Consider the following 10392-nt stretch of genomic DNA (forward strand, 5'->3'; position numbering starts at 1 on the left):
TTTGAACCAATTGGCCAATAATTTTCTCACTGAAATAAAACTTCAGCAAACAACCCATAGAAGTGAAGGAATTTGCCATCACAACAGATAGTTGCTTCCACATTCTTCAAACCGTTGAGGAAAGATAGCAATCTACATTTTAAATGTTAAACAAAACACCTTTTTTTTTAAAGGCTTAAAATAAATGCAACATGCTTTTATAAATATTCTCAAAAAGTACCTAAACACTCGTCATGATCATGTTTATTTTTCAATGGAAGATAAACTAACCATCAAAAACAATTCCTCTGCAATGACATACCAGTAATATCACTAGAGTGACCAATCTGCTTAATCAGAGTAACACATTTTTGGATTCCTATTTTCTGAAGAAAAACAATGATAAAGAGATTCTTATTTCTTAAAAAAAAAAGAAAAGACTAAAATGGAGACCTGGGTAGGGTAAAAAGTGGGGTTTGTGAAGAGTAAGGAAATGGAAAAGCCCTTCTGGTCCAATTTTGCCTAGGATCATTTCTGTTCTCCAGTTTACTGATAGCAACTCCCTGTGGGCTCTAAAATAAATGCACCTGCTTTTTTTTTTTTTTAAGATTTTATTTATTCATTTGACAGAGATCACAAGTAGGCAGAGAAGCAGGCAGAGACAGAGGAATGGAAGCAGGCTCCCTGCTGAGCAGAGGAGGAGTGGGGCTCGATCCCAGCACCCTGGGATCATGACCTGAGCCGAAGGCAGAGGCTTTAACCCACTGAGCCACCCAGGCGCCCCGCACCTGCTTTTTTAATGTGCAGAATTTTTTAAATGTATGTCCTGGTGTCAATGAATGAAGAGTATTAATATAGAGGTCATCTGTGACATCTCTCACCCTTACTAATTTCTTCCTCAATCACATGACCTTTTAAAAGAGAATGCTGAGGCAGAGGGAGGCATTCTCAAGTGGAAGAGCTTCCTTTCTTTCTCAATGCAAATATGCTATCCAGATACATTTTCTATCCTGTCTGCTCTTCTTCAGTGCCAGGCAGAGGACTTTGGAGACCTCTACTATGTATCTAATTCAAACTACAATCTTATCTTGGAGGACAAATTTTATATTAATACTGAATATTTTATTTTTTTATTTTATCTTATTTAAATTCAATTAATTAACATAGATTATATTATTAGTTTCAGAGGTAGAGTTCAGGGATTCATTGGTTGCATATATCACCCAACGCTCATTACATCACATGCTCTCTTTAATGCCCATCACCCAGTTTCCCCATCCCCCTACACACCTCCCCTCCAGCAACCCTCAGTTTGTTTCCTATGGTTGTCTTCCTCTCTGATTTCAGCTTATTTGATTTTCCCTCCCTTCCCCTATGATACTGTTTTGTTTCTTAAATAACTGTCTTTCTCTAATTGACTTTCTCATATAATTGTCTTTCTCTAATTGACTTATTTCACTTAGCATAATACCCCCTAGTTCCATTCACATCATTGCAAATGGTAAGATTTCATCCTTTTTGATGACTGAGTAACATTCCTGTGTGTGTGTGTGTACATCTTCTTTACCCATTCATCAGTTGACGGACATCTGGGCTTTTTCCATAGTTTGTCTATTGTAGTTTAAAAAATCAAGACTCTAATTTTTTCTGATTACAAATTCTAGAAACATTTCTCAAAACCAAATTTTTCTTTTTCTGCAGGAAGAAACATGAGCCTCAGTTTTGCTAAGTCCTCAAACACAAACTAAAACATGCTTCTTGGATAATCTGGCACTATCTTGCATCTTAGATATCTCCTTATCTTAATTTTCTCCCCAACAGAATATAGGTCAAGGATGGAGAATATATTTCCCCTGTGAATTTACAGCATCAAACAATACCTTACATGTACTTAAATCTTAATATAGAATTATTCAATGAAAAAGTGCCAAAGAATGTAAAGAAAGAGAATAGAGAAGAAAAATGGAAATGAAGGAGGGAAAGGTATCAGACAGATATATTATTACTAAATTTAGCATTTGTAGGCAATATAGAAAATTTTCTGTATTTATGAACTTCATGTGTGGCATATACACCAAATCCAAGATATTTTCCCCATTCTTCCCCCAAAATAATTTTTAAAATATTTTGTATAACAAAATTAACAATGGCTTTTGTCTCCACAATCAACTAATCTCATATTTAAAGATAAATTGAACCAATACCTTTACCACAATGCATGAATGTGTCAGTAGTTTGCACATCCTCTCCAGAGAAGAGTGAAAATACACATTTAACTAAAATCAACCTATCTACTTTAATTGCCCACAGCCAAAAACTTATTGAGTTAATTACAGAGGAAGATTATAGCTGTAAAGTCATGCTGTAAAAGTTTCCATTCTTTAAAATGCTCCTGTTTAGAAACTGGTCAAAATTACCAACATTATGTTTCTGTTTTGCTTATTCTGAGAACTCAGAATTCCATTAAAATTAGAGAAAAATCCTTTCAGACTTTCATAGAAATAGGATCTATATTGCAAAAAGAACAAGTATTTAGATTTTTTTTAAATAAGTACCTAGATTTTTTTCAGGGCAAATAGCTATACAACAGGTATACTAAAATCATACTTATTTTCAAATATATGTCATTGGGTATCTGAAACCTTAAATATTACATTCCATTTTTATTTTTTTATTTTTTTTAAGATTTTTATTTATTTACTTATTTGTCAGAGAGGAAGAGAGAGAGAGAGAGCACACAAGCAGGCAGAGAAGCAGGCAGAGGCGAAGAGAGAACCAGGCTCCCTGCTGAGCAAGGAGCTCGATGTGGGACTCGATCCCAGGACCCTGGGATCATGACCTGAGCCGAAGGCAGCAGCTTAACCCACTGAGCCACCCAGGCGTCCCTACATTCCATTTTTAATGGTTGGCACTAGGTCTTTTATAACAGGTGACTAGCCATTCCTTTGCCTTTCTTACAAATGTCATTTCTCACTGTGTTCTTATAAAGAAGTAAACGTAGAAAATACAGGATACTAACATGAATATTTCCTCTACTCTACATGACCAAGAAATTGGCATTTTTTAATCCCTTAGAATAACTTATTTGCTTATGATTTGCTCTCATTCATAAAAGTATAGCTGAAAGTAGCAATACCCAATTAATTAAGGAATCAATTTAAGTGGGGTCAGGTTATGATAAATTGATAAATATAATAAATTAAAGCTGAATTACTATTAAAAAAGACAAATACTGAATCTATATACCATATCCATTGTGAGTGAATTTCCAAGGAGCTCTTCTTGAGTCTCACAGAATACTTGAAACATTACGAAATCTTCCTTTGGGGCCATGTGACCATGTATTGCCTCCCTCTTTTCTTCCTCAGTACAGTCTTACACTGATTCATCGATTACTTCATACTTGGATCACAGTCTCCTCTTAATCCCCACCATCTTGCTTGGTGAATTCAATCCCCATGTGTTTTACCTCTCCAACAGCCTTGCTTCACAGTTCTCACTCCTTCTCAGTTCCATTTAATTGCCCACCTCCATTTCACTTCAGGCATCCACATCTTAGGCTTTATATAACCCAGAACTGCCTCATTTTTTAAATATTAAATTCCAGGGTCAGAGTCATTGAATCACATCCTCTTATATCTCCAGTTCCTCCCTACACACTCCATCTTCTTCTCTGCCCTTTATTCTCACCATTTGGTTCCAATTCATCAGTTCACTCCTATTTATTCTCTCTTGTCTATGACTAATGTAAGTATCATTTTGAGTACACTCTTACCAAACCCCTTAACTCCCATTCTCACAGTCAATTCATCACACAAACCAGGCATAACTTCAGGCCTGGATTGATTCCGCTGTCTAATCATTTCTCTTCTATGCCAAGATGCATAAAGCCTAGTAGAGAGAAGACAGAATGCATGCAAAAGGACAAAATGCCTAAACATGAAGATGAATGGTATGAAAAATTCATAAACTCCAGCTTCAAGTAGACCCTCAAAATTGTTCTGTCATCCTAGTTGTTTCCTTTTTCTTTGTCCCACAATAGTTAGTTATATGGCATCATCCCAGGTCTTATGCCTTTATTACCTACTTTGTCATTTTTAACAAGGGACCATAATTCCTTACTTCATAGAGAGAACAAAGTCATAATTTGCCAACTCCCAACACTAATTTATTTTTAAGCAACTCAATATTTTCTCATTCATTTTTGTGCCAGTAGTGCTTTTTTTTGTCCCATTCTCTTCGTTCCACTTCCCATATCCTCAAATACCTCTTCCCATTAATTAGCATCCTACTGCACAGCTGGATCTTTAATCCCTTCTATGCTGACTTCTCTCCTGTCTATAATTACGTTCAAGTCTCTCATATCTAATAATAAAATGGAACAAAATCCTTATTAAACAAAATCTTCATTAATCTATTTCTCTGGACACCATACTGTTTTTTCTCTTTTTCTTCATACTTATACTAGTAGAAACAGAGGTCTGTGTTGTTGCCTTTCCCTCCTTACTTTACATTTATTCATCTACCCAATGCAATCTGCCTTCTATGTCCTCCAGCACCACCAAATCTGTTTTGGCCTAGGTCAACAACACTCTAAATTTTAAAAATCAAATGGAAGCTTTTCAATCAATACCTTACCTAACCCTCCTGAAATATGTACTGTACCCTTTCTGAAATTGATCTCTTGCTCCCTTTATCTCTTCCAAGTCTTTGCTCAAATGTCATCTTCTTGTCTAACTACCCAGACTACCCAATTTAAAATTTCAATACTGGGGACACCTGTTTGGCTCAGTCAGTTAAGCTTCTGCCTTTGGCTCAGGTCATGATCCCAGGGTCCTGGGATTGAGCCACAAGAGGCTCCTTGCTCGGCTGGGAGCCTGCTTCTCCCTCTCCCTCTGCCTGCCACTCCCTCATTTGTGCTTATGCTTGCTCTCTTTCTGTCAAATAAATTTAAAAAATATTTAAAATATTAAAAATAAAATTGCAACATTCTTACACACTCTTATACTACTTTATTATATTTTATTGTATTTATCATCTTTTAACAAAATATGGAATTTACTTATTTACTCTATTTTTGCCTGTCTCTCCCCAGTACCAGATAAGTTTATCTGTCGTGTTCACTGATTTATCTCAACATCTCATAGAACGTAATGGCTCAAAAGATTCGTGTTTAAGGAATGGATCTTAGTTTGCAGGACAACAGTCTCTCTTGGGTTTTCTCTTGACTTTTGGCCTTTTTTCTTCACTTCCTTTGCAATCTCCTCTACACTTCCCTAACTTTTAGTCTCCCCCAGGTTTTCCTACTTTCTTATATTCTCCCTGAGATGTCTCAGCCACTGTCATGCTACTAAATATCTGTATTTCCAGTGTAAGTCTTTCTCCTTAATTCCAGACCTGTATACCTAACTTCTTCCTAAACATCTACATTTGTTAGTCCCACAGACAATCCAAACTCTCTCCCAATGGTCTTCTTGTCCTCCAACCAGTTATAGCTATTCACTTACACAGATAACTTAGATCTATATTTATATGCCTTCCCTAAAGTACCTTTTCTAAGCACAATATTTTACCTAAAACTTCCTGATTGAGGTGAATGTTACTGTGGATGTGAAAAATAAATCTCTAGTTTATGTAACCAGGCAGCATTTAAAACACAACATGAGATGTACAGTTCTAATAACATGAAAGTGAGATATTTATAGGTAGATCAAGGAAACTTTTGCTCTCAGCACTCAGTGACATTTTTCCTATAATTCTGAATAATCATTAGGTAATTAATCACTTGCTATACTGAATTTTCTTTTACAAATATAAAAAGATAAAATTAAAAGCCATTACCCTCCAAGTCATTTGCATCTATAAATGAAAACTATCAACCAGCAGTCCTTATTTAATAAATTTAACCAAATGATCACAATTCAGAAATAAACCATACAATTATAACTAAACAATACTATCTAAAGATGCCAGAGTGTGCCATGGGCAAAACATGTATTATTCTAAAGAAATTTTAAGTATATATTGCACATACAGTGTGGAAGGCTGGAAAGAACAATGCAGTTGGAAAATGACAACCTGTATTCAATTTTTACTTCTACTACATATTAATTGTTTGGCTTTAAGAAAGTTAATAGTTGTGAGCACATATTGAATACTTACTAAGTGCCATTCACTCTTCTGATAGTTTTGCATTTTGCAATCATCACAATAACCCTATAAAACAGGCACCATCATGTTCCTCAGTTTCTAGATGAAGGAACTGAAGAATGCAGAAGTAAAGTAATTTATTCAAGATCACAGTTTGTAGTTAGCAGTCATGTTTCAAACCCAGATTGTATGTCTCAAGTTTATATATATATATATATATATATATATATACACACACACACACATATATATATACACACACACATATATATATATCTCCATGCTAACACATTTTTCATGACACAGAAAAATAAATCATTTTTTAATGCTTTTGTGCACTGCAAACTAAATATTAAGATATCAGCTAATTCCAAGAGCTACCTGAATACAGAACTAGATCTAGCTCATTGTTCTTCATATAATAATAGTTTCAATAACAATCCATCAGCTTATGATGGACCATCTCTTTAGAATATCCTGTTGGCTCACTGACTATTTAAAATTATTTGCTGGTACAAAATGGAATGTGAACTTTCTTTTTTGTAACAAGAGCTGAATTTTTCTTTTGAGCTGTCAAACCCTAGCTCAGTAAGGAACTTTAACTGCCCCATGCCATTTTTATGCTATCCTCTGGTTCTATTTGATCCAACAAATACTATTTTGGAATACACTACTTAAGGCAAAGGGTTAAAAAAAAATCTTTCCCCTTTCTCTGTTAGAATTTGACATCCAACTCATTTTCCAGATCAGTTCCCCTGGCAACCTGATAAAGGAAGTACATCAGCTACATTTCTGCTTGGTTAATTGCATCCGGAATGGTAAAAACTATAAATGAATGATAAATACTTCATGGGAATACCATAGTTTTAGACTCTTATAACTGGGCATACCTTCTATTGAAGCCTGCCTCTGGACTGCTATAAGAGATATTGGCCCCTGCGGTATATAAAGTTTTAAGCCTGGGGATCTTTCATAATTGCTTCTTCTGAGAATTACTCTTTCAAACCTGAGATGTCCCCTGGGGAACCAAAAAGTATAGCTGCTGGACTGCCATAGAGACATCAGATGGACTGATGTGAGGGCTAGTTTCATGGAGTAGCAATTCCTGATGCAGCCCTGGACAACTCGGGTTCTTGCCCTGTGTGCTTTCTAAGCAACTTTGGTGCCACATGTGAGTTATGGTAATCTTGTGAGACTGATTACTTAATAGAACCTAAGAAAAGACTCCCTGTTTCTGCCTTCAGAGTTTAGAGTGGTAGTAGATAACAGAACAGTACATAAATAATTAATAAACACACCAGGAATATATTTCTGGTTGCCCTTTTAATATACTTCATGACTGAGCTCATACAGTGAAATGCACCTCGTACAAAAACTGTATGCTGTAAAAATACATGTCTGGCATATAGAACTAAAGAGTGTTTTGTTGGATGGATGGATGGAAGGATGGATGGATGAATAAATAGCCAGTGATTGAATGGTTCTCACCAGTATAGTGAGTGAAGGAAGCTGGAGCCTTAGTTCTCAAGTCTCATTTGATCCTAACTCAGCTTTCTTATTGTCCCAGCTCAGCCCTCTCCTTGATTTTGAGTCAAGTTACCGACCCGCTGTCTGACATCTTGTTCTGTGTAACATCCATTTGCATCTCCAGATCTACCCCCCAACTTTCTCCAATCTTCTCTGTGTTCAAGGGGATGGCCAACATGGAACTCGTCAACAGACTGCTTTGCCTTCCAGCTTTCTGGTGAGCCACAGAAGGGCATCATAAAAGGTTGGAGGGAGGGTGGAGCAAAAGGTTGGGATATTCATTCCTTGAGCACGCTTCTTGTGAGGTAAATGGGATGGTTGTAAAAGGTCATGATTACTGTATTATAGCCTTCCCACACAATGTCATCTCCAAATTTTAGGAACTACTGTCCCCTCAACCCTGCAGGCTTATGGGTGGTAATAGCTTCCTGTTGTTACTTAGAGATAGGGATCACACTATCCCTTGTTATTTCTCTACACCCTGTCCAATGTTTAACTTAGTCCCTTTATTAAATGCTCCTCACACTACCAATTGTACAGAATTCTGACTGAAGGACCTCTGCTTCTGCTAATTTTCAAATCTCTTGTAATATAGTTTCCTCTCCTGATGTGTCTACTTGGTTTTACCACCAGCCATAACCCAACTTCAGTGCTTCTACTTCTCCAAACTTAGTCTAATCTAGGTAGAATTACCTCTAACTTTTGATGTTCATATATTACCCTATCCCCCAAGACCTTGCTATATTTCCCCCTGTCCAAACCCAAGCCCTTATAGACACTACCAGTTATATACTGATATTACAAATAGTCTGGGCTCGATTTTTGTTTTGGAGATGTAGTAGGATACAGTTGAAAGAGCAAAGGCTTTAGGTTGGAGCAGAGGAGCATTTGAGTTTCTGTTCTAGTATTTCATTGATTCTGAGCAAGTCAACAAAACTACCTTCAGTTTTGTTGAGCAAGTCAACAAAACTACCTACTAGCTTTTATCTCTTCTGCAAATTAGGAAGAACAAGACCTATTCCACAGGGTTTTAATAAACACTAAAGATGATATATGTTGATGTTTGGCATATAATATGTGCAGGAAAATGTGGTATATTATATTATTACTGATAACATAATTAATACTCAAGAGCTATTATGAAGTACATTTCAACTAAGGGATCATTTCTAAAGGTCCATTCAGGTATATCAAGAGATTTAAAAATTCTACATAGCTGTAGAAATCTTCTGCTGCCTAATTTTCTCATATCAACTCACAATATCAAATAAGCAATCAAAATTATGATTGTTGTTAAAAGATAAAAGTGAATATTTTGTTTCTAGTTGCTGCAGATATAAAGAGCAAAAAATTTTGTGTTCAGGACTTTTATTTTTTGCTTGTAAAAACATTAAAAATGTTTTTTAATTTTGAAATTTGAAGTTAACAAGAAAATGTCATATTAATTCTATCTTTCCCTTATCAGTGCAACATATTATGACAGCCTTCATGGTATATGATTTTCCTTTAACATTAAAGCTATCTTTTTGTTAAGTTGCCAAGATATTTGGCACAGTTACCAGTCCAAATTAAGAATATGGTCTTTTAAAGTACAAACATTGACAAAGTAAAAAAACTTTCCTAGGCAAATGAGTTTCACACCATACAAGAAAAAGAAGAGACAACATACTTCTGTTTCCTTTCTCAGCATGCATTAGAAAAATCTTTAAATAGACCTACTAACTGAACAGCCTTGAAGTCAGAATAGCTGGTAGGTTGTGAGCTGTGATTTTTTAAGGCTGTCACACAGGACTTTTTAAATCCTCTGCCCATCTTTCCAATGCCTGTCAGTGATGTCTGAAACTCCTTTGGTAATACAGAAGTCTATCATCTATCATTTGAAATGGGTTTAAAATGTAAAAAGTTATTAAACCTAAATTGATAGTTACATTTGCTTTTTATTTTTTCCTGATTCTGATAAAGAGTTACAGCAAGGAAAAAACTGAAAGGTTGAAAAGGAAGAAGCTGGCAACACTGAAAACAAATACAATCTAATTCATATTTGTGCCTAAGGCTAGCACTCCAACAAGTTCTTTGAGATTCTAATAAAATTCCTTAATATGCTTCTTTCTGCTAAAATATGTGTCCTTTCTTGTTTTTTGATGACCCTGAAATTTATATAGAGATTCTAAATTTGTTCAAAGCATTCTTTCACCCAATAGCCTAAAAAAAAATTGTTATGAAGTAAGTGAATTCAAAGTCCTTATTAAACCCAAAGGCAGCCTGCCAGGGTATGGAATGCATGGGTGGCCCCCTTGAGTATCCACTGACATAACTTGAAATGCATTGACTTTGGTGACAAAGAGGAACCCATTTAGGTTTTTCATTTCGTTTCGTTTCTGGCACATGAGCATTGAAGAAGAATAGATGTGAAGAACAAGAGAATGCTTCTGTTCTCATTCAACCCCTTAGGATACGTGGAGCACAAAGTGACAGAAGTATTAGAGAGAGAAACTGCAGAAACTATTTTCAATAGTTTTTTTTTTTTTTAAATGCTATCCACAAGCAATTCTGTTACAGTGTTGAGGTGACAATCTGAGCTGTGGCAAGGTTCATTATCCACTTCTGCATCTGACCTTCACACCTGGCCTGACCTTGAGGACTGACAGTTTTCCAAGCAGCAAGGGTAGCACCTTTAACACAGACCTCAACATTTTCACATCTGATAACGAGACTTCTACATAAGTAGAGATATGG

This window comes from Martes martes, assembly GCF_963455335.1.
Source record: "Martes martes genome assembly, chromosome: 2".
NCBI classification, from domain to species: domain Eukaryota; kingdom Metazoa; phylum Chordata; class Mammalia; order Carnivora; family Mustelidae; genus Martes; species Martes martes.